Genomic DNA, 24,997 nt, shown 5'->3' on the forward strand with positions numbered 1-24,997 from the left:
CAGCGATGCTGCTGGAGGCTCTGGGGGGCAGCCCCTAAAGGGCTGCGGAGGGGGAAAGTTGTGGGAGCCAGGTCCCTCTACCCTGACTTGTCCCGAGGCCCACACGACTCTGCACCTTCAGGGCCCGCCCGCCTCTCCCTCCCCCAGTTCCCTCAACTCCATCTGCGGTGTGCGACCCTCTCACGTGGCCTTGGGCACAGGGTGTGTTTGTGATAGATGTCAGGAAGAGAGCGTGCCCCATGGACTCTTTATTGTTCTTCGGTCTCTTACCCCTGTCCTCCAGAGACCCCCTTTTTTTTCTCCAGGAAAACCACCTAGACTCAGTTTGCACCTGGCTACAGACATCCCTGCAGATTCAGTCACCAGCTCTCCGTGCTCCGGCACAGCAGGACCCATTCAGAATCCTCACCAGGGGAACGAAACAGAGAACTCCTCCGCTGCTCCTGAGCTGAGTCCGGCAGCTCAGTCTACTCAGCCCCCAGCCTTCTGCACCGATATTGGCAGGTCCTGCAGATGGGGAGTCCAAGACTCAAGGAAAAGCCACGGGGAAGGGCGTGTCTTTGTTTCCAGCTGAAGTCCTTGGGGCTTGATAGAAGGACTCCTGGAATTCTCCCCAAGTTTGTCAGGACAGAGGGACATGCATCTCTCCTCAGGTAATCCCTCCCCACCATCCTTTCTGGGCCTCGCAAGAGGACTCTCCATGCCTAATCTCTGTAACCACTCCATGCCAGGGGATTTCTTCGATGTTTCTCAAATTACCTTCTTTCAAAATTTTTTTTTATTGTCGCAAAATACACATTACATAAAATTTACCATCTTAGCCATTTTAAGCTATAGTTCTGTGGTATTAAATACATTCATATTTATATATTAATACATCCATCTTCATAACTCTTTGCATCCTGTAAAAATCAAACCTCGGTACCCATTAAACAACACCTCCTATTTCCCCATCCCCCTTGCAAACCACCATCTTTCTTTCTGTCGCTGTGATTTTTTTTTGTTTTTCAGACAGAGACTTTCACTCTGTCGCTCAAGCTGGAGTACAGCTGCCAGATCATGGTGCAGTTTTGAATTCCTGGGGTCAAGCGATCCTCCTGCCTCAGCCTTCTGAGTAGCTGGGACTACGCGTGCACACCACCATGCCTCACTAATTTTTAATCTTTTGTAGAGATGGGGGTCTTTGTTGCCCTGGGCACTATGTTGCCCAGGCTGGCTGGTCTCTGTTACTTTGACTAGGGACCTTGTATAAGTGGAATCATACAGTGTCTGTTTATTTATTTGTGAGGTAGTCTTACTCTGTCACCCAGGCTGTAGTGCAGTGGTGGGATCATAGCTCACTGCTGCCTTGACCTTCTGGGCTCAAGTGATCCTCCGGCCTCAGCCTCCCAGTGTGCTGGGATTACAGGTGTGAGCCTCTATGCCCAGCCCAATATTTGTCTTTTTGGCTTACATTCCATTTATATACCTCCTTTACTTATCTATCCATCCATCCATGGACATTTGGGTTGCTTCCACATTTTAGTGGTTGTGAATAATGCTGCTGTGAACATGGGTGTACACATATCTGTTTAAGATATTTGTATCTGCTTTCAATTCTTTTTGATATACACCCAGAAGTGGAATTGCTGGATCATATAGTAATTCTCTTTTTATTTTTCAAGGAATGCTGTAATGATTTCCATAGAGGCTTTTCCATTTTCCACTCTCACCAGCAATGCACCAGCATTCCAATTTCAATGCATCCTTGTCAACACTTGTTATTTTGTCTTTCTCAAATGACTTTTTAGGTCTAAACTTGTAGAGATTGAGACCTGACAGATCAACGGCTTCAAAAAATTCTCCCTTCTGGTGTGTGAGGTGTTCTTCTCCCTCTCAATACATCCTCTACAGGGAGCCCAGGGAGTCTCAGTATTGGGAGATCAGATGGGGCCACTGCTCTAAGGCCCTCCTATGGCTCTCTATTGCCCTCATGATCAAGTCCAAGCTCTTGCTGGCCCGCCATGTCCTCGGCGCTAGCGCTCCAGCCTGCCTTCCCCTCGTCTTGGTTTTCTTTACAGCCGTCATACTCTCATCTTTTGGTTCAGATCTGTTCTCTCTGCTTAGAATGCCCACTTCATTCCCTGCCCTACCACGTAAAATAAGCAAAATCAAACAGACTCAAACCTGGTTGACTCCTATTTATCAATTGGATCTCAATTTAGATATCACTACTTCCTGGAAGCCTTCCTTGATGCCGCTAGACTAGGTTGGGCATCACTGCAGTGTCCCGTAGTAGTACCTCCCTCTCTGGTTACTCAGATGACCTTGTTGAAGTGTTTGCAATACAGTGCAAGGTCAGGGCAGAACTATGTCCTCTTGTTTCTCACTCACTCCCCAGCCCTACCGTGGTGCCTAGCCCATCACTCTGTCTGTCATAGGTCCTCTCTTACCTGTTTGTCCAATGAATGAATTAGGCTAATCTGAAATCTTTGCACTGGAGAATTCTGCTCTTGCTTCCAGGGAAGAAATCCCCATTCCCTGGCTCCACTCTGCACTCTCTGAAGAGGGATCATCCTGCCCTCTTCATTTCCCCTCTTCCCAGGGACAGAAAACTTCCCTTGTGGTCAACCTCTGTCTGGAAGAAAGTCCTTCCTCATCTGAGGAATTTGCAGGTGGCCACATCCCTTCCCCAGTGAAGCTGACCAGCACTGGGAGCAACTGAAGCTTGTATGCAGGGACAAGCAGAGATAGAGGGGAGGCAGAGTCCCAGTGCTGCCTAAGACCCTGGCTCTGGCTTTCTCAGATACCACGATCCAGACCTCTCATTTATTTATTTTTATTTTTTGAGACAGAGTCTCACTCTGTTGCCCAGGCTGGACTGCAGTGGCATGATCACTGCAGCCTCAAACTCCTGAGCTCAAGTGATCCTCCTGCCTCAGACTCTTCAGTAGCTAGGACTACAGGCACAGGGCACCATGCCATTTAACTTAGTTTATTTTAATGATTAGATAAATTAAAATATTTAAAGTATTTGAATAGTGCCTCCTGGCACATTAAATCATCTATTTAACCACCACCACCATCACCAGAACTCCTTCTCCCTGTTTTTTGTTTTTTGTTTTTGAGACGGAGTCTCACTCTGTCACCCAAGCTGGAGTGCAGTGGCATGATCTTGGCTCACTGCAATCTCCGCCTCCCGGGTTCAGGCAGTTCTCCTGCCTAGCCTCCCAAGTAGCTGGGATTACAGGTGCCCACCACCTCACCCAGCTAATTTTTGTATTTTTAGTAGAGACGGGGTTTCACCATGTTGGCCAAGCTGATCTCGAACTCTTGACCTCATGATCCATCTCCCATGGCCTCCCAAAGTGCTGGGATAACAGGCGTGAGCCACTGTGCCTGGCCCAAGAATTTAAAATTTTAAAAATACATCTCTGTCAAAGAACAATGGAGGGGTAAGGATCCAGGCACAGTCCAGCATCTCCCTGACGCCTCCACGCAGGCCTTTCAAACTGCACCCACTCTGACCATGCTCCACTTTCCACAGACCTGCTCCTTCAGCTGTCCCTTCCTCTGGGGAAGTGGGGAAGGGATGGCGTTAGGGGGATGCAGAGCCCATCCCTCAGCCCTGCCATCTGCCCCACTTCTTAGGACTTCCTGGGATTGACTGTCCTTCCCTTGACTCCTCCATCCCTCTGGTCCCCCACCCCTCTGGTCCCCTGGTCTCACACAGCACGGCCCCTCCCACCCTCTGGCTTCTGCCGGTTCTAACCATTTTCTTTGATCCCTAGTGCCACCTCCCCATGGTCCTCCTCAGCAACCTCAGCCTTGCTCTCCTTCTCAGGTGGAACCCTTTGACTTGACCCCAGTCCTGTCGGTCCCTACTCTAGAGAGCCCACAGTCCCAGCTCCCTGAGGCCCTGCTCTTCTGGACTGGCTGTACAGGGCTCAGCTGTGGCATTTGCTGCTACTGTCAGTTGCAGTACTAGGTTCAGAGAAGGCGGGCCCTGGGACTTGGCAGCAGGGAGGGGCTTTGTGGTCTGGGTGGATGGCACAGCATAGTTGTCAGTGGCAGGGTTGTAGGGGAGCTCGTAGCCCTCTTCCTTTACCTGAACTTGGTACCCCCACGCATTTTGGGCGCCTGAGGCAGATCATAAAGGCCCTGTGGAAGGGCTGGGGCCAGGCCCTTGGATTCATGATAGATGGGATCTTCTTTGGGGTCTGTCAGCTTGGCCTTCAGCAACTGCTGCTGCGCATGCTCATACAAGTCCCAGTAGAGAGCCTTCCTCCATTGCACTCCCTCTCCTGTCCGAGCAGGGGTGCTGTCCAAGGGGTCTGAGTATAAGGAGTCCTGGGAAGGGCCTGGAGCAATGCGCAGGGAGTCTAAGGGCTCAGCATACAGGGCTGGGGGGCTGTCAAAGAGCTCTTGGGGGCCAGGTGGGGAAGGCAACTTCCCCTCTGCCACCTCCCCTTCATGGGAGTCAGCTCTGAGAACATCGTGCCCCTGTCTGGCCTTTCCCTGGGCCTTCTGCTGGTGGATGGCAGTCTCAACTGCCCGGAAGATGTCATTTCCCTGTGCCATCTGGAAGGTGAAGTTTCCAGGACCCGAGGGGCAGCGGCGCTGGCCTCAAAAGGGAACATGACCTTGTCCGGGCCATAGTGACACAACAGAGTGTAGGGCCAGAAGAGGAGTGCCTCCAGTATCTGAAAGTCAGCCTCTCACCCTCCACCCTCAGCACGTAGGAGCCATGCAGGCCACAGTGCTCGGTGGCCTCGGTACTCTGCACCGTTACACGGAATTGGGATCCTTCCCAGGTGGGGCTGCACAAGGAGTTCTCTAGCATCTCCAGGGCAGAAAGCTTAAGTGGGTTATTAGCAGGCGCCAGAGTCCATCTGCCTTTTGGAAAAGGGTTTCAGCACAGCGTCTGCACCCAGGCTGCACTGGACGGCGCATCGGCCACCAGCAGGTGCTAGCGCTGTGCAGTGTCCAGGAGGAAGGCAGTGGTGCTGGGTTCAGGGGGGCTCTGCACGGCCACGAGGGCCACACTCATACACTTCACCAGATGGATCCCCTTGCAGTCCAGGCGGCATGAGCTCCCTTGACCACGCCCAGAGCTTGACCCTTTATGATCAAAAAACTCGAGCTGTGCTACGCCATGGGGACTGTCCGGGTAGAGCAGAGCCCAGGTCTTCCTTCATTTCTTGGTCTCAAAATGCTGACTCTGCAAAAAGAGTGGCCCTTCCATCACAGCTCCATTCGTGGCCCCCGGTGGTTCCTTACCCCCTTCTCCTTCTTATCAAGTGACTGAGTACTGTGGCACTGACAGATCCAGACTAGACTCTGGCCAGGCTCCTCTGATCCGTTACTCCTGATGCTTGCGTATCTAACTTAGACACAATGCACCTCTGCATCACCTTTACCTGAAAGATTTCAGAAGACATCAGGGCCCTGCAGAGTTACCCAGCCTAAGGCCTTCAATTTTGTAAATGGAGAGACCAAGGCCCAGTAAGGGGTCCTATAGAAAGAGTAAAAGTAAAACCAATGAGTATGTGTCAGAGGAGGAGTCCCCACAGAAGGAGTGGCATCCAAGAGGATCCTGGGCACAAGTACAGTGGGGACTGTCCTGGATCTTCTACTCTGGTCCTTGCTCTGACATTAACTTAGTCTGTGAGCTCAGGCAGTGGAAGCAGTTGAGGAAAGACCCATTCCCCAAGAATATCCTGTCCTCAGAGTGTGGCCACCACACTGGCTTCTTACCCCAACACACTCCTGCCAGCCCTCCTCTCCTCTGGGGGTGGCGTATGCAGCAGCGGCTCCTTCCTACCATCGAAATGCATCTTTGTACCCTCTGAAGCAATGTCTTCAGTGTCATCGTTATTCAATTATGATTGGAAGCTGAGCTTGATCAGATGTCCAATCTAACTTCTATTAAGTCATGAAACTTCTCTATCAGTGAAAAGTTAACACATTGTCTGGTCCTGCTTAAGGACAAGATCTCCTTTCACCCCTATTTACCAAATCCATAAGCAGCCATATTCCAAATCCTTATTCTCTGCTGCTGGGACTATCTGTCCAGGGAGAGTGGGAGGCAAACACATCTACTGTATATGATCCTGCCCTTTCTGTCAGAACCCACAGTCTTTTGCTCATCTGTCTGAAGACAACCCTTGCTGACCATTCTCCCCACCAGTACCTTAGGTCACACAGTCTTCCACTCATTTGGCTTTTTGTCCTTAGCTTCTAGCATCAAGGCTTTCCAGGCTCCCAAATGGCCAGCCACCAGGCATCCCTAAAGAATGAGGAAAGACCTTAATCCAGTTTTACAAACATTTGTTTTTTGAGATAGAGTCTCATTCTGTCACCCAGGCTGGAGTGCAATGGCATGATCTCAGTTTACTGCAACCTCTGACTCCTGGGTTCAAGCGATTCTCTTGCCTCAGCCTCCCGAGTAGCTGGGATTACTGGTGACCACCACAATGGCCGGTTATTTTTTTTATTTTTTGTATTTTTAGTAGAGATGGGGTTTCACCACTTTGGCCAGGCTGGCCTCGAACTCCTGACCTCAGGTGATCCACCCACCTCGGCCTCCCAAAGTGCTGGGATTACAGGCGTGAGCCACCATGCTTGGCCACACTCTACAAACATTTTTTGAGTGTTCAATCCATGATGGACTCTCATGAGGCACTAGACACATGGGAATATATTAATCTGGATGCTTTCTTTAAGGATCTCCCAGTCTGGTGGGCACATGGGAACTTATCTGGGGAGAAGGGGGATTTTCCTTTAGAATATCTTAGTTGTTTGTGTAAGAGAATAGTACAGAGAAGTTTTGTTGACTCCTTTAAAAAGGTGAAAGAAAAAACAAAGTTTGACCCAACCAACCTTGCCAGGCACTGACAAGCTTATCCAGGTGATATGGTTTGGCTGTGTCCCTACCCAAATCTCATCTTGAATTGTAGCTCCCATAATTCCCACATGTTGTGGGAGGGACCCAATGGGAGGTAATAAAATCATGGGGGTGGGTCTTTCCTCTGCTGTTCTCATGGTAGTGAATAAGTCTCACGAGATCTGATGGTTTTATAAATGGGAGTTCCCCTGCACAAGCGCTCCTGTCTGCCGGAATGTAAGATGTGACTTTGCTCCTCATTTGCCTTCCGCTGTGATTGTGAGGACTCCCCAGCCGTGTGGAACTGAGTCCATTAAACTTCTTTCCTGGCCAGGTGGCGTGGCTCACACCTATAATCCCAGCACTTTGGGAGGCTGAGACAGGTGGATCACCTGAGGTCAGGAGTTTGAGACCAGCCTGGCCAACAAGGTGAAACCCCGTCTCTACTAAAAAATACAAAAATTAACTGGGTGTGGTGGTGCATGCCTGTAGTCCCAGCTACTCAGGAGCCTGAGGCAGGAGAATCGCTGGAACTGGGGAGGCGGAGGTTGCAGTGAGCTGAGATCATGCCACTGTACTCCAGCCTGGGCAACAGAGTGAAGCCCCATCTCAAAAGAAAAAAAAAAATTCTCTTTCCTTTATATATTACCCAGTCTTGGATATGTCTTTCTCAGCAGTGTGAGAACAGACTAAGACACCAGGTTATTGTGCATGGGAAAGAACCTGCCAATGGGCTGCCATAGTGAACAATTATGGAGCACTCATCCAGCACCGTTCTTCCCTCCTGGGAACTGTCAGGCCCATCTAGATGGCTACCCAGGGACCACTGCTTTTACACAATCCTGCCCTCAGTCATAATCCGTCCAGGTGTGGATCCCTTTCAAAGATGGGTCAGTAAAACCTTTCCTTACTATTTTTTTCTTATTTGAACTTGGAAACAAGTCATTCTTTTGTTTTTGCTTTTTAAGAAACAAGAGTCTTGCTGAACCCAAGTGAGTTCAGTGGCACAATCATAGCTCATTGCTGCCTTGACTTCCTGTGCTCAAGGCATCCTCCTGCCTCAGCCTCCCAAGTAGCTGGCACTACAGGCATGTGTCACCACAGCCACCTAATTAAAAAAATTTTTTTCTGTAAAGTCTTACTATGTTGCCCAGGCTGGTCTCAAACTTCTGGGCTCAAGTGATCCTCCTGCCTATCTCCCAGTTCCCTGGGATTACAGGTGTGGACCACCACACCTGGCCCAAGTCATTCTTTTTTGAATGGTGAACGCTATAAATATGAAGTTCAGGAACTGTCTGCAGGCATATTCTCCATCATGAAGAAAAGAAAGGTGCTCTTCAGTGAAGAAAGCAGATATCTATTAGGATTTAAGTCCCTAGTTCCAGTTATCCTTGAGACATCCTTGCTTTTTTTGCAAATTAGTTGTTCAGCCCCTATTAGATTTTATTACCCAACACATTCTTCTTTATGTTTAATCTAGTTCAAGTTGGATTTCTGTCACTTCCAAACAAAGGAATCGCAATTAAAAAATCAGTACAAGGTGTGGAGTGATGCACATGGCAGAACCTAAACCATGGACCTGGCCCTGTTGATGCTGAGGACAGCATACAGTGAGAGTCCCTCCAGCCTGAGTCGGGAAGTGAGCAGTTCTTGTTAGGTGGCAACCGAAGCAGCCAGGGAAACCACTGCATGCTGTGTTTTAGAACAACCTCCCCTGTCCCTGCCCCGTGGTTGCAGCTTCAGAGGATTCAGGGGGAACATGGCAAAATATTGGAGCACATTGTCTATAGCTGGCAACCCCAGGAAGATGCTTCCAGGGAGGGACAAGCACAGGACAAGCAGTATGACGATCTGTAGCTCTGGTGGGGCCTCCTCTGCCTGGGGCCCGCAATCCCAGGCGGCTGCAGGGGAATAATCATTTGCTTTGCAGACTGGCTGCAGGCAGGTTCTGTGCACACCCCAAAGTGAATGGGTTGATTAGGAAAGGGGGAATGCCTGGTAGATGAAATGGGAATATCTGGGGTGATCTAGAGGAATTAATGACCTGTGACTCTTCCAGTCCCCGCTTGGCACCCTGGCCTGACAGTAAGGGTCAACATTTCTTTTTCTTTTTTTGGCATCTGGCACCTGAAACCACTTCTAAGTTAGGGAAATTCCCCATCTAATAGATGCCAGATACTTGTCTTCTGAACTTCCCTCACAACCAGGGTGTGGTGTAGACATTTGGTCTTGTCTTAGCCAATCCTGTGCACAGATCACAGACTAAGTTAAGAAATCTATAGCTAAGGAAGTGAGGATTCAGAGACCCTACAAACTCCCTCCAGGGACAATGGGGTTGTAGTAAGACCTCGTTCTAGAGGGAGCAGAGACCCTACAGAGCTTGCTCTTGGCAGCAGGAAGGGGCAGTGGTGGTAGCATTGTCCTCCTGGAGAAAACCCTGCAGCTTAATTTGGAGCATTGTTCTGGTTTCATGTGTGGCTTTCTATCTGGTTCTCTTGTTGTTCCTGTAATTCTCCGAGATACCTAATATCTTTTATGCAGTTAATACATTTTTTTTGGTTAAATAAGATGGTGTTGGGTTTTGTTGCTTGTAACTAATGACTCTAATATATAAATTGGTGCTAGATGGACTGAAGGCATCAGACTCTCAGAGAAATAGCTGGAATCTAGGAATGGTTGTGGTGTCTGATGGGGACGAAAGGCAATGAAAATCCAGAGATAGGGTGGCACTTAGTGGCAAATTAGCTCATCCGTTTATTACTAGCGGTTATCTGGAATGAAGTGTTCATTGAGAACACAGACTTGGGGGACTGTCCAACGTGAGTCTGAAGGGAATGAGGTACTAATGGATTGGGAGGTGGTGTAGACAGCTGAAAGTGAGAAGGAAAGAAACAAATGCAAAGTTTGCTGTCACTCCATCCTCTGTGAGAACTAGAGCATTGTTTGGAAGAGGGACATGCTGGGGTGCTTACATATGGAAGAATTTGGATGGCTGAGAGCTCTGAGCTTCTACGAGCTAGGGCTAGGTTGGGTACACCTAAGGGAAAATCCAAAATAACAATGGTATAAACAAAATAATATATTCTTTCTTCTCACTCAGAATGAATCTGTGGGTAGGGAGTCCAGTGCTGGTGTGGCTATTCCAAGGGCGTTAGGGCCTTCCACTCCTTCCTTCTTTCTGTTTTCTCTTCCTAGAGTGTGGTTTCTATCCTCAGGCTTACTTAATGTTCTAAGATAGCTGTTGGAGTTCCAACCATCACATCCACATTCTAGGAAGCCAGATGAGGGAGAACGCAAGCAAAAGTACACCTCTCAGTGAGACGTCTCCCTGTAAGGAAACTTCTTAGATGCTCTGTGCAACACTTCCGTTTACTTTGTATTTAGCTGTATGAGCACATCAAACTGAAAGGGAGACTAGAAGAAGGCATGAGTTTTAACTGGGCACATTAGTATCCCAAATAAAATAGGGTCTTCATTGCTGAGGAATAAGGAGGGAATGCCTATCAGGCAGGGAAGTAACCCATTCCTCTGTAACAATTACCCCACAACTTACTAGTGTAAAACAATACACATTTATAATGTAATAATTTCTGTGCATCAGGAATCTCAGAGCAGCTTACTTGAGTTCCCTGCTTCAGGGTCTTTTCCAAGGCTACAATCAAGATGTCAGATCTGCTGTCTCAAATGAGGGTATGGCTTAGACCAGGTCTGCTTCTAAGCTCACGCACATAGCTCTTTTCAGGGCTCAGTACCTCAAGAGCAATTGGACTGAAGGACTCTGTTTCTTATCAGATGTTGGCCAGAGGTCAACATCTTTTAGAACATGGTTCTTTGCACTATGGACCTCCCATCAGCACAAGCATGTTAGAAGGGTCAGAGGGAATGTCAGCAAGACACAGGCAGCCTTTTGTAACCTAATATTGGTAATCACATCCCATCACTTTTGCCATATTCAGTTCCTTAGAAGTAAATTACTAGCCAGGTACAACAGCTTACATCTATAATCCCAGCACTTTGGGAGGCTGAGGCAGGAGGATAATTTGAGCTCAGGAGTTTGAGGTCCTGAGCAACATAGCAAAACCTCCTCTCAACAAAATGTATAAAAATTAGGGTGGTGTGCGGTGGCTCATGCCTGTAATCCCAGCACTTTGGGAGGCCAAGGCGGGTGGATCACAAGGTCAGGAGTTTGAGACTAGCCTGACGAACATGATGAAACCCATCTCTACTAAAAATACAAAAATTAGCCGGGCATGGTGGTACTCATCTGTAATCCCAGCTACTCAGGAGGCTGAGGCAGGAGAATTGCTTGAACCCAGGAGGTAGAGGTTTCAGTAAGCTGAGATCACGCCACTGCACTCCAGCCTGGGGGACAGAGGGAGGCTCTGTCTCAAAAAATAAATAAATAAATAATAAAATAAAATAAAATAAGCCGGCATGGTGGTGTGCACCTGTAGTCCTGGCTATGCAGGAAGCTGGGGCAGGAGGACTGCTTGAGCCCAGCAGTTTGAGGCTGCTAGTGAGCTATGATCACACTATTGCAACCCAGCCTGGGTGCACTTACCAAAGAGTCTGGATGCCATGTGTCAGTTCTAACAGCTGGGGGTTGTAATAACCTATAAGTTCTAGTAACTTATACTTATTTATTTAGAAACAGAGTCTCATTCTGTCACCCAGGCTGGAGTGCAGTGGTCTGACCTAGGCTCACTGCAACCTCTGCCTCCCAGGTTCAAGTGATTTTCTTTCCTCAGCCTCCCAAATAGTAGCTGGGATTACAGGCGTGCACCACCACATCTGACTATTTTTTTTTTTTTTTTTGTATTTTTAGTAGAGATGGGGTTTCACCATGTTGGCTGGGCTGGCCTTGAATTCCTGGCCTTAAGATACCCCTCGCCTTGGCCTCCCAAAGTACTGGGATTACAGGCGTGAGCCCCCATGCCTGGCCTAATAAGTTTTTTTAAAAGGATGATTTAATTGTTTTCTGGAACTTATAATAACATTTTATTATTTCCTTTATCACATACTCATCCATCTATTCTTCTATCTGTGAACCATTGTATTTTTTAATGCATTTCAGAGCGCGTTGCAGACATCCATATGCTTGGCCTCTAAATACTCCAGTGTGCTTATTATTATGTTGAAAAATGGTTGGCTGTGAGAAAGTGTTAGACCTTTTTCCAAAGGGTTGTGCCATGTTGCACTTCCACCAATAATCTATGTGAATTCTTGTTTCATATCCTCTTCAACATTAAATAGTGTCAGGTTTTTTTATTTTTTTATTTTTTTTATTTTTATTTTTTATTTTTATTTTTTGAGATGGAGTCTCGCTCTGTGGCTGGAGTGCAGTGGCACGATCTCGGCTCACTGCAACCTCTGCCTCCCGGGTTCAAGCAATTCTCCTGCCTCAGCCTCCTGAGTAGCTGGGATTACAGGTGTGTGCCACCACACCTGGCTAATTTTTGTATTTTTAGTAGAGATGAGGTTTCACCATGTTGGTCAGGCTGGTCTTGAACTGCTGACCTCGTGATCCACCCGCCTTGGCCTCCCAAAGTGCTGGGATTATAGGAGTGAGCCACCATGCCTGGCTGTGTCAGTATTTTTAATTTTATTCATTCTTATGGATATATAGTAGATTTAATTGCTTTTTCAGTTGGTTGACTGAAACCTGGATTCCATGATGAAGTTAAATGAAATTGAGATGCCAATAATTCTTTGGTAAAATGTGGAATAAGGAATCCAAAGAATCAAGGAGACAGGAATTTGGTGTGGGTTTATAAGCGTGACCCATTCACTCCTAGCTCTGTCCACTGGGAGGGCACAGGAGACATTCTTTTCACCAAGGCATTGAGAAACGTATTTGTGAGAGAGTGATGGTGTCTTCAGAAAGTGCTGTAATACCAGCTTCTGTAGCTCGGGGATATTGGGGGAAGACACTACAGATGAAACACTCTCCTCTCCCCTCCTATTTTCTCCCCTCCCCTCCCCTTTCCTCTCCTCCCCTTCCTTCTCCCTTCCCTTCCCTTCCTTCTCCCTTCCTTTCCCTTCCCTTCCTTCTCCCTTCCCTTCCCTTCCCTTCCCTCCTTCTCCCTTCCCTCTTTCTCCTTTCCCTTCCCTCCCCTCCCCTCCCCTCCTTTCTCTTCCTCTTCCCTATTCCTCCCTTTCTTTCTCTTCAGACAGGGCTTCACCATGTTGGCCAGCCTGGTATAGAACTCCTGACCTCAAGTGATCTGCCCGCCTCAGCCTCCCAAAGCTCTGGGATTACAGGTGTGAGCTATCGTGCCCGGTCTCCCTATATATTCCTTATAGGCTTCCCCAGAAAGGCCCGTAGTCATTTTCCAGGATAACTGTTGTGGGTTTAATTGTGTCTCCCTCAAAAGAAAATGTTGAAGTTCTGGTCCCCTGTACTTGTGAAACAGGTCATCTTATGGAAACAGTTGTTTGCAGATGCAATCAGGTTAAGGTGACGTCATACCGGTTTAGCCCTAATCCAATGACGATCTCCTTATAAGAAGCTTTTTAAAAAAACCTTATAAGAAGGGAGAAATTTGGACACAGCAAGAACTGCATGTGAAGATAAAGAATAAATTTCAGTTGTTTCAGGCTAGTGAGTGTGTAGTATTTTGTCATGGTGGCCCTAGGAATCAGAGGCAGTAACTGTGCCCTTTGGCATGCTGGACACTGGCTCTAATGCTAGCCTTTGGACCTGTAGTCAGCAGTGAGTTGTCACTCAGAGTGAATGAGGGCTTATGGGGTCAAGTGATAAATGGACTTTTGATTTTTTTTGAGACAGGGTCTTGCTATGTTGCCCAGGGTAGAGTGCAGTGGCATGATCATAACCTACTACAGCCTCGAACTCCTGTACTCAAGCCATCCAGCCTCCGGATTAGCTGGAACTACAGGCGTGTGCCACCATGGCTGGCTACTTTTTTTTTCTTTTTTAATTTTTGTAAAGACAAAAATTACCTGTTGCCTAGGCTGCTCTTGAACTCCTGGGCTCAAGTGATTCTCCTGCCTTGGCCTCCTGAAGTGCTGGGATTACAGGTGTGAGCCACTGCGCCCAGCTGCAACTTTTGATTTTAGTCTACCTTATTGTCACCCCAGTTCTTAAGCCCATTTCCCCATGGTTTCTTCAGTTCCTGAGTGTATCGTTAGACTAGATATATTCAGCAAACGGCAGAATCCCCATGTTTCTCCAGTCCATGGAATGTGGCTACTATGGTTGAAAGGGCCTAGGAAAAGCACTAAGCCTTCCTCCCTATTGAAATTATAAACAAAGAACCATCATGCATTCCCAGGGGAAATGTGAGATTAGTGCAACCATCAAAGATCTGAAAATCTAGAGGTGAAAACTGTGGTTACTTATCCATTTAACTTACCTGTTTGGCTCATGCAGAAGTCAGAAGGGCCTCTGAGAATGATAGTGAATGACTGAAAGGTTAAGACAGGTGATGACTCCAGTTGCTTGTATTGCTCTTCCAGATGTGGTTTCTTCACGAGAGGAAATCAACAGCGCCTCTGCCACCCGCAATAAAGTCATTAACTTGCAAATGTTTTTTTCCTATTTCAATAAGCAAAAAAGACCAGAGGTAATTTTGTTTATCCTGGCAGGGGCAGAAGTACATTTTCACGATTTTGCTTCAAGAACTGTGTCAGCTCTCTGCCTCTGTGCCACAATTTAGTACACAGGGACTCTGAGGATCTTAAAGTCCCATAACACATTACACTAGTGAACTATGATTATGATAAAGTGCTGAGAAATCCTAAATAGCAGAAAGTACTGGGTACTCTGAATGCCTTAGTGAGTTGCTGTTGTCAGAGTTTTGGATTTAAGCCATACTAGTAGGTGCATAGTGATATCTCATTTATTGTTTTAATTTGCAATTCCCTGATGACATATAATGTTGAGCATCTTTTCATGTGTTTATTTGCTATCTGCACATATTTTTTGGTGAGGTGTCTGTTCCGATCTTTTGCTAATTTTTAAATCGGGCGATTGTTTCTTTATTGGCAAGTTTGAAGGGTTCTTGTATATTTGGGACACCAGTTCTCTTTATGTGTTTTACGAAGATTTTATCCCAGTTCGTGGCTTGTCTTCCTTCTCTCAAAAGCATCTTTTGCAGAATAGAAGCCTCTAATTTTCATAAAGTCCAACATACATTCTTTCTTTCATGAATTCTGCTTTTGGCATTGTATTAAAAAATCACCACCATCTGCATTTGTATAGTGGTAAGTAAACTTAAAAAATAGTACAATAAATAAATAAATAGAAAATTATCACCAAACCCAAGGTCAGGTAGATTTTGTCTTATGTTATCTTCTAGGAGTTTTATAGTTTTGCATTCTATTTTTAGGTCTGATCCATTTACATATATATTCTTTTTTTTTTTTTTTTTTTTAGAGAGTTTCATCTGTTGCCCAGGCTGGAGTGCAGTGGCGTGATCTTGGCTCACTGCAACCGCTACCTCCCAGGTTCAAGTGATTCTCTGCCTCAGCCTCCCGAGTAGCTGGGATTACCACACCTGGCTATTTTTGTATTTTTAGTAGAGATGGTATTTCACCCTGGGCTCAAGTGATCTGCCCACGTTGGTCTCCCACAGTGCTGGAATTAACAGAATTGAGCCACAGCACCCAACCCTGCAGGTATTATTTCTATTCCCATTTTAGGGATGAGAACAATTGAGTTGTAGAGGGGTTAGGTAATTTACATAATGTTTTAGGGCTAGGAAATGGCAGAACTTGGGATTTAATCCCAGGAAGCATGTTCTTTCAGTATGAGGAAAGATACTTCTTGATATATCAATTTTAGACTATTTATTGACTTTCTATTATGAATGTTGTTCACTCATATAACCCAAGCTCTAAGTTTTTCTCCCTCTGGTATCCCAATATGCTATATTTCACTAAGACATCATGGATTATAAGACACACCTTTATATACCACTAAGTGAGACAAAAATTACTAGAAAAGTACAATGCTTTCTTATCATTCAGAATTTTTATGTTACATTTATTGAAATAATTCTTTTAGATTTTAGATGTATAATTTGTTATATATCACTCTTATGCATGCATACAATAAAAATAAATATATAAGCAAATTAATTGGTAAAAGTATTTCTAAAACTCCTTTATATTCAGAGTCCCAGTCTTATTTTTATTGTTATATTTTTAAAATTTAAATTAAAAAAAAAATAAAATAGAGATGACTATGTTGCCCAGGCTGATATCAAACTCCTGGGCTCAAGTGATCCTGCTGCCTCACTCTCCCAAAGTGCTAGGATTACAGGCATGCGCCACCATGCCCAGCCCAGAGTCCCATTCTTTGGAATCATTTTGTAATCTCCAAGATGTTGTTGCCCATGCTTTTTTTTTTTTTTTTTTTCCTTTTGAGACAAGGTCTCGCTCTGTCACCCAGGCTGGAGTGCTGTGGCATGATCTCTGCTCACTACAACTTCTACCTCCTGGGCTTAAGCAATTCTCCTGCCTCAGCCTCCCGAGTAGCTGGGATTACAGGCACGCACCACCATGCCCAGCTAATTTTTAAATATTTTTATTAGAGACAAGATTTCACCATGTTGGCCAGGATGGTCTCGAACTCTTGACCTTAGGTGATCCACTGGCCTCAGCCTCCCAAAGTGCTGGGATTATGAGCATGAGCCACTGCGCCTAGCCCATGCTTTTAAAAACACAATATCCTACTTCATATTTTCAAGACTATTGGTGATACTCTTGAAAAAGAGATCCACTATTACCAGTGAGATTTTCTCCCAAACAACTGATATTCATTCTACAAGTTCCGATACTGGCACTTTGTTGATTTTATCATAAGGCATGCACAAAAACTTTCTAGACAATAACCAACACTCACTTTTTCTTCAAATGGTCCTTAAGTGAAAGAAAATGCTTAGGAGTGGCAGTTATTCAGCAATGCCACCAGGAATAACAACCCCACGTGGGCATGGCAGTGGCATCTCTGCCACGGCTACTTCCTGGCTGACAGTGATTCTGAGAGGGCTTTTGATTTCAGATGTTCAGATTTTGTTTTGATAACACATGTATCTTGGGGTCAATGAAAAAAACAGTAGTTGTATACCAATTTTATCAACATTTAGTTGTACTTTATGTCTTAATTAGATATGTATCATATATTTACCATGATTATTTTAACCTCTTTGTACCAGTTTTTGCTTTTCCTGGAATTAATAGTTGTCTTTTAAAAATTTTGCCTAGTTTTTTAAGTCACTATCAATATCACTCTTCTAAGGAATTATAAACCCTTGGAGATACTCTTTTCCACACAGACATATTAGGTCTTCTATCAGTCCCATTATTTTTTTCCTGGAGGCTTCTCTTCTGGAGCTTTCTGAGGTTGGCTGATTATTCCCAGTTCTTCACTTCCTCTCTGTTACAGAATGATACACCCATGCTTTTTGCCATGAACTTTGCAGTATCTCCCACTAGAGTAGGGGGAGTATATTTCCCTGCCCCACTGATGGTGAGCATGGCTCTATGACTTGCTTTGGCCCAAGAATGGTAATAGACATGAGAAGAGCAGAGGATTGAAATGTGCCTGTGTAACCTGGCTTGCTTCTTGAGCTTCTGCAGTTCACCATGACAAGTACAAGACCTGGGTAGATATTGGTTCAAGGAGGATGAGAAAACATGGGGAAAAGACCTTAAACAGGAACCTCATTCTAGAGCCAAGCCCAGCTAGGTCCAGCGGTATTGATTGAACCCTTGTCAGACGCAGAGTCATAAACGTGAATTGTCCTTGTTGTAAGCCACTGAGATCTTGAGGTTTCCTTTTACTACATAGAAAACACCGACCAATTGATATGGTTTGGCTCTGTGTGCCCACCCAAGTCTCATCTAGAACTTTAATCCCCAGGTGTCAAGGAAGGGGAGTGATTGGATTATGGGGGTGATTTTCCCCATGCCATTCTCATGATAGTGAGTGAGTCTCATGAGATCTGCTGGTTTTATAGGTAGAATTTTTTGTGCTTGCCCTCACTCCCTCCTGACGCCTTGTGAAGAAGGTGACTTGTTTCCCCTTCACTTTCTGCCATGATTGTAAGTTTCCTGAGGGCTTTCAGCCCTGCGGAACTATGAGTCAGTTAAACCACTTTCCTTTATAAATTACTCAAGTCTTTCCTTTATAAATTACCAAGTCTTGAGTATTTCTTTATAGCAGTGTGAAAACAGACTAATAAACTGATACACCTTCTGCCTTCCTGCCCCAATCTGGACTAGCAGTTGCTCTGCAGAGCTGTTGTTCTGGGATATCTCTTTGCCTGTCTTTTAGGCTGGGTCCCCCATTTACTGAATTCTGTGACTTCCTTCTTCTCAGTTTATTTCCATGTTTTGATGAAGCCCATCTTCAAAAAGTTTCCTGAGAATGGGTGCAATAGTAGGTAGGAATATTTTTTGAGATCCCAAGTATCTAAATGTGTTCGCTGTGTTGCAACATTTGATGCATAATTTGCCTAGGTGTGGATTTCTAGGTTGAAAGTAATTTTCTCTCGGAATTTTGAAGGCATTCCTATGTTGTCTTTCAACTTACTCTGTTGTTTTTGAGGAATGCATTACGATTTCCTATTCTTTGCATGTGATTTCTTGATATGGTTTGGCTCTGTGTCCCCACCCAAATCTCATCTCAAATTGTAATCCCCACATGTCAAGGGAGGGACCAGGTGAAGGTAGTTGGATCATGGGGGTGGTTTCCCCCTTGCTGGTCTTGTGATAATGAGTGAGTTCTCAGGAGATCTGGTGGTTTTATAAGTGTTTAGCAATTTCTCCTGAGTTCCTTCTCTGTCCTTCCGCCTTGTGAAGAAGGTGCATGTTTTTCCTTCCCCTTCTGCCATGATTGTAAGTTTCCTGGGGCCCCCAGCCACATGGAACTGCAAGTCCATTAAGCCTCTTTCCTTGATAAATTACCCAGTCTTGTGTAATTCTTTATAGCAGTGTGAAAATCAAGCAATACACTTCTTTTTCCTTTGCAAGTTTTTAGAATCTTCTTTATGTCCTGAGTATTCTGATACTTCCTGATGATATGGGTGGCTCAGAATCTATTTTCAACCACTGGGCATTCAGTGGATCTGAAAACTGATGTCCTTTAGAAATGAAAACATTTCTTGTGTTATTTATTTGATAATATTTCTTTGCTCACTTAATCTCTTCTTTCTTTTTGAAGCTACCTATCATGTAGATGTTGGACATTCTTACTTTTCTAACTTTATCTGTTCTCTTACATTTTCTGTTTCTTTTGGTTCTACTTCTTGGGAGATTTTCTTAAGTTTATCTTCCTTTGTTTCTGAAATGGAGTCTCACCCTGTCACCAGGTTGGAGTGCAGCAGCGCCATCTTGGCTCACTGTGACCTCTGCCTCCCAGGTTCAAGCGATTCTCCTGCCTCAGCCTCTCTAGTAGCTGACACTACAGGCATGTGCCACCACACCCAGCTAATTTTTATATTTTTAGTAGAGACACTATTTCACCATGTTACCCAGGATGGTCTCGATCTCTTGACCTTGTGATTTGCCTGCCTCAGCCTCCCAAAGTGTTGGGATTACAGGCGTGAGCCACCGCACCCGGCCCCAGTTGTTTTTATGGATTAAAAAATTTTAGCTAACATGTCTTAAAATTCTAAAAGTTGTTTGGTTCTGTGTTACTTTTTTTTTCTTTTTTTTTAAAAAGGCATATCGGACAGGTACGGTGGCTCATGCCTGTAATCCCAGTGCTTTGGAAGGCCGAGATGGGCAGATCACTTGAGGTCAGGAATTCAAGATCAGCCTAGCCAACATGGCGAAACCCCGTCTCTACTAAAAATACAAAAATTAGTCAGGTGTGGTGGCATGTGCCTGTAATCCCAAGTACTTGGGAGGCTGGAGAGGCAGGAGAATAGATTGTACCCAGGAGGCAGAGGTCACAGTGAGCCAAGATTGCACCACTGCACTCCAGCCTGGACAACAGAGCTAGACTCTGTCTTTAAAAAAAAAAAAGAAGGGCACATTGTTTTTGTTTGATGGTCATATTATTTTTTCTTTCCTCTCTTTTGATAGTATAGATTTCAGGGGAAGGTTTCCTGTGTTGTTTCTGCTTCCTGTTTGTTTTCTTTTTCCTGGTTATATTATTGGTCTTTCATGTTCAAGTTTTCCTTATGTCTGGACAGTCTCGTTTCCTTTTTTATTTAAGAGTGTGGTACCACAGTTTCTTGAGAGCTCTGCGTGTGTGTGTACTGAGTTTGTGAAATTAGTGTTACTGTATGGTAATGGGATAGAGACTCAACCATTTTGCTGGAAAATGTAAAATGTCCTTTCTATAGCTCTTTTCTCTAGGATCATTCAATGTCTTCAGACACAAATTTTCAGTGTTCTTTCCAGGAAGGAAATATGCCTGGCTGTCACTGTGCTTGGAGCTTATGCCAGAAGGGCTAGGGTATTATAGTAGGATTGTTTTCAATTCTCTGTTTTTGGCCCAGCTCTTTTGCAACCTTTTGCTGTTCCTGGGTCCCGAGCCTGGAGGCTTTCAGGGTAGGTTCATCCACAGGCTAAAGCTTCAGACTCCTGTCCCTGTGAGGAAGGCATGACCAGAATAAAGGAAGAGACATGCCAATCTTAGTGCATTTAAAAAATAAATGTTCTGGTCAGGCATGGTGGCTCATGCCTGTAATCCCAGCACTTTGGGAGGCCAAGGCAGGCAACCTACTTGAGGCTAGGAGCTTGAGACCAGCCTGGCCAACATGGTGAAACCCTGTCTCTACCAAAAATACAAAAATTATCTGGGTGTGGTGGCGCAGGCCTGTGATCCCAGCTACTTGGGAGGCTGAGGCAGGAGAACCACTTGAACCCAGGAGGCGGAGGTTGCAGTGAGCCAAGATCGCACCACTGCACTCCAGCCTGGGCAACAGAGTGAGACACTGTCTCAAAAAATAAAAATACATGTTCAATCCTTGCTCCTATTTTCAGCCCCATGTTGCATCCCACATTCTCAGAGCACCTGGTGTTTTGCATTCCTGAACTCTTCTGGGGTTCTGTGTTGTGAATTTGATTCTTTCTTTTTGACATCCCCTCTGTAGTTATTGGGTATGTAGTTGACACTACAGGTCCACCACCATGCCCAGCCAATTTTTTGTGTTTTTGTAGAGATAGGGCTTCCCCTTGTTCCCCAGGCTGGTCTTGAACTCCTGAGCTCAAGTGATCCATGCACTCTGGCCTTCCAAAATGCTAGGATTACAGGCATAAGCCACTGTACCTGGCCTTAGATAAGATTTTTAATAATATTCCTGGAGCTATTTCACTATTGGCACATGCAGATTCATCTTGTTCTCTTTTATTGGCCGTATAGGACTCCATCATATGGATGCATCATACCATATTTTAATGGACATGTTTGTTTTGAAACAGTATCTTGAGAGCACTAGGAAAATGGCAATTTAAAAGATTCCCTCTAGTAAATTCTTTTTGTCAAATAAACAATTACTTTGGGGTAATGAATACTTTTCCATTAGTTTTTCAGGTTTGGACACTTGTATTTTAATATATCAAACTTTCTTCAAGTTATCCCACCTAGAAATGACAGATGACTACATATATAATTAGGTGAGATTAGGTGAGAGTCTCAGTGAGGAAGTGAGAAAAACTTGGGAATCTTTTAGTTTCAAGAAAGAGAAACTATACCTGAGGGGATGTTCCCGCTAAAGGAAAAAGAAAACTTAATTTTAGAGATACTCTGCTGTTTTGCAGGACCTAACAGCGGATGGGTTTTAGGGAAAACTGGGACCATGGACCCAGACACCACTGGTATTCTCTGATGTTGCTATAAAGTTGCTATAAACATTCAGGTTTTTGTGTGGACATAAGTTTTCAACATATTTGGGTAAAATACCAAGGAGCAGAACTGAGGGATCAAATGGCAAAAAGTATGTTTAGTTTTGTAAACAACTGCCAACTGTCTTCCAAAGCTGCTACATCACTTTAGCTCTGCTCCTGCCTGCACTCCAGTCCACTGGACTCTGCTCTTTCCCCCTCAGCAGGTAAGTTTCCTCCACTATTCTGGCCCTTGGAGAAGACAACTTGGTTATGGACGGCTCCAGACCTGTACATCCTAGTTAGGCACTCAAAACAGAGACTTGTGGCTGTTTCTCAGTTCTACTTTTAAAATTTCTGGAGGGGAGGGAAGTCTTATTTGTCCTAGTGGGTCAGGTTGTCACATCAGAACCAATGAAATGTATCTAGATGTATCCAGAGAGCCGTTTCATAGCTGCTAACATGGCAGCAGCAGCCTTGATAGGTCTTTGGGTTGCAGGAATGGGTTGGGAGAGAGTGTTGGAATAAGAAGGAGTGTTAAGCTCACTGTCACTTAGGAGTCTGCTGTTACAGAATCTTCTAATTCTTTGGTGGAAGCTTCCTGGAAGGGAGAAGTTACAGGGGTGCCATCATTCAAAGAAAATTCAAGCCGTTTGTGAAGTTTTTATAACTACCGTGACAAGGGTCCCTTGGGTTACGGAGAAGAGACCCTCCACAAATGAAGATGCCTTTACAAGTTTGGAGCGCTTACCCTTCTCTAGGCTTCCAAAGCTATGTGATCCTTCCCAGCAAAATTGGAAAGCAGTCGGCTTGCAGGTGGCGGTGGCTTAGAGCTTCCTTTCAACCATTTATGGAGTAGGTCTTCATTCCTTGATGTAAACCCAGGCATCCCTCTGGTATCACATTCCACCTTCCTGAAGAACTTCTTTAACATTTCTTGCAATGCAGGTCTGATGAATTCTGTCACTTGAGTTTGTCTGAAAAAGTATTTTTCTGTCATTTTTGAAATATTTCCATTGGGTGTAGTATTCTGAACTGATGGGGTTTTTCTTTTTAGCACTTGAAGTATGACCTTCTATTCTCTTCTAGCTTGCATAATTTCTGGTGAGAAGTATGCTTTGTTCTTCTCAATGTAATATGCCTTTTCTCTGTCTGCTTTCAAGATATTCTCTTTATCTTTGAATTTTGGAAGTTTGAGTCTGATGGGTCTAGGCATGTGTGGTGGTTTAAAAATATGTTTAAAAATATTTTTAATGTATATCTCTATCTCTATAGCCTTTAAAAGGTGAAGCTTAAAGGACAGGTGCGGTGGCTCATGCTTGTAATCCCAGCACTTTGGGAGGCCGTGGTGGGTGGATCACCCGAGGTCAGGAGTTTGAAACCGGCCTGACCAACATGGTGAAAGCTCACTCTACTAAAACTACAAAATTAGCCTGGCATGGTGACGCATGCCTGTAATCCCAGCTACTTGGGAGGCTGAGGCAAGAGAGTTGCTTGAATCCAGGAGATGGAGCTTGCAGTGAGCCAAGATCACGCCACTACATTCCAACCTGTGCAACGAGAGCAAAACTCTGTCTAAAGAAGAAAAAAAAAGTGAAGCTTAATTCTCCTTCCCTTGCAGTTTTGGGATTTCTATTGTAATAAATGCAGTATGGTGGGAATGGTGGTGTGCGCTGATGCTCAGGGCGCTTGTGGCTTCTGCCTGCCTCTCCCTTAGATTGTTCTGGGGGTACCAATTGCCATGTTTTAAGGACTTTAAGCTGATATGTTTTAGTCATCAGGAAATTATACTTGTTTTATACAATTAATTGTCTAAGAAATGCTAAATAGATAGATACTGCAATGGGAAGAAACAAAGATAAAAACCCAAATCATGAGATGATGCCATGGAGACTTACTGATTTGCTCTTCCTGCAAGTACGCGATAAGCATCGATTGTGTGTCTGAGTGTGCCCAGGTAAGCCCCAGAAATCAGGCAGAGGGAGGAAGACCCTAAAACAGTTCTGCAACTTTAACCTGTCAAAATATGAGCCATAAGTTTTGGATACAGTTCTATTTTTTTGCCTACATTTTAAAAAGAAGCTCCATTACATTGTGGTTGATTTGGCTGGGTGTGGTGGCTCACGCCTATATCTAGATGTATCCAGCACTTTGGGAGGCCGAGATGGGTGGATCGCCTGAGGTGGGGAGCTCGAGACCAGCTTGACCAACATGGAGAAACACTGTCTCTACTAAAAATATAAAAAATTAGCTGAGTGTGGTGGCGCATGCCTGTAATCCTAGCTACTCAGGAGGCTGAGGCAGGAGAATCGCTTGAACCTGGGAGGCAGAGGTTGCAGAGAACTGACATTGCACTATTACACTCCAGCCTGGGCAACAAGAGCCAAACTCCATCTCAAAAAAGAATGTGGTTCATTTAACTTTTAAAATTAATTGACATTTTTTTTTAGAGTAGCTTTAGAGTAGCAAAACGGAGTGGCAGGTATACAGAGTTCCCATACCCTGCTCTCCTCCCCTAGTAACACCCTCGTCCAACAAAGCCTCCACTTTCAACATTAGCATCAGATTGGAATATTTGGTACAACCAAAGCCCCAATATTGACACATATGTCATAATCCACCAAAGTCCATAGTTTACGTTAAAGTTCACTGTGTTGTGCATTCTGTAGGTTTTGATAAATGCGTAACATATACCCACACTTACAATATCATACAGATAATTTCACTGCCCTAAAAATCTCCTGTGCTCCACCTATCCATCTCTCTCTCCACTTAAGTGTCTAGAAATCACTTCTGTTTTTACTGTCTCTATAGTTCTGTCTTTTCCAGAATGTCATATTGTTGGAATTATACAGTATATAGGCTTTTCAGAATGACTTCTTTCACTTAGTGATAAGAATTTAAAGTTTCTCTATGTCTTTTTATGGCTTAACAGCTCATTTCTTTTCAGCATTAAATAATATTCCACTGTCTGGATGTACCAGAGTTTCTTTATCCACTTACCTATTGAAGGACTTTTTAATTTCTTTCCAATTTTGACAATTATGAATAAAGCTGCTACAAACATCCATGTGTAGGTGTTTCAGTGCACTTAAGTTGTCAGCATAGTTGGGTAAACACAAAGGAGCTCAGGTGTAGGATCATATGGTAAAAGTATGTTTGGTTTTGTAAACTGCTGTCTTCCAAAGTGACTGTGTCCTTTTGCATTCCTCCAGCAATGAATGAGAGTTCCTGTTCTCCCACCTCCTTGCCAGTATTTGGTGTTGTCAGTGTTTTGAATTTTTGCCATTCTAAAGTGTAGTGGTATCTCTTTTTTTTTTTTTTTTTTTTTTT

The 24,997-nt window shown here is 44.7% G+C and overlaps 1 pseudogene across 1 annotated transcript; it reads right to left on the reverse strand.

Annotated features, from left to right (window-relative positions):
• Nucleotides 1–3,391: 3,391 nt before the first annotated feature.
• On the reverse strand, nucleotides 3,392–4,934 carry LOC108307536 (annotated as a pseudogene). Its single transcript, XR_001826559.2, has one exon. The product of XR_001826559.2 is annotated as a docking protein 1-like (transcript).
• Between the last annotated feature and the right edge of the window lie 20,063 nt (nucleotides 4,935–24,997).

Source organism: Cebus imitator, unplaced genomic scaffold (genome assembly GCF_001604975.1).
Source record: "Cebus imitator isolate Cc_AM_T3 unplaced genomic scaffold, Cebus_imitator-1.0 Scaffold79, whole genome shotgun sequence".
Taxonomy (NCBI): Eukaryota; Metazoa; Chordata; class Mammalia; order Primates; family Cebidae; genus Cebus; species Cebus imitator.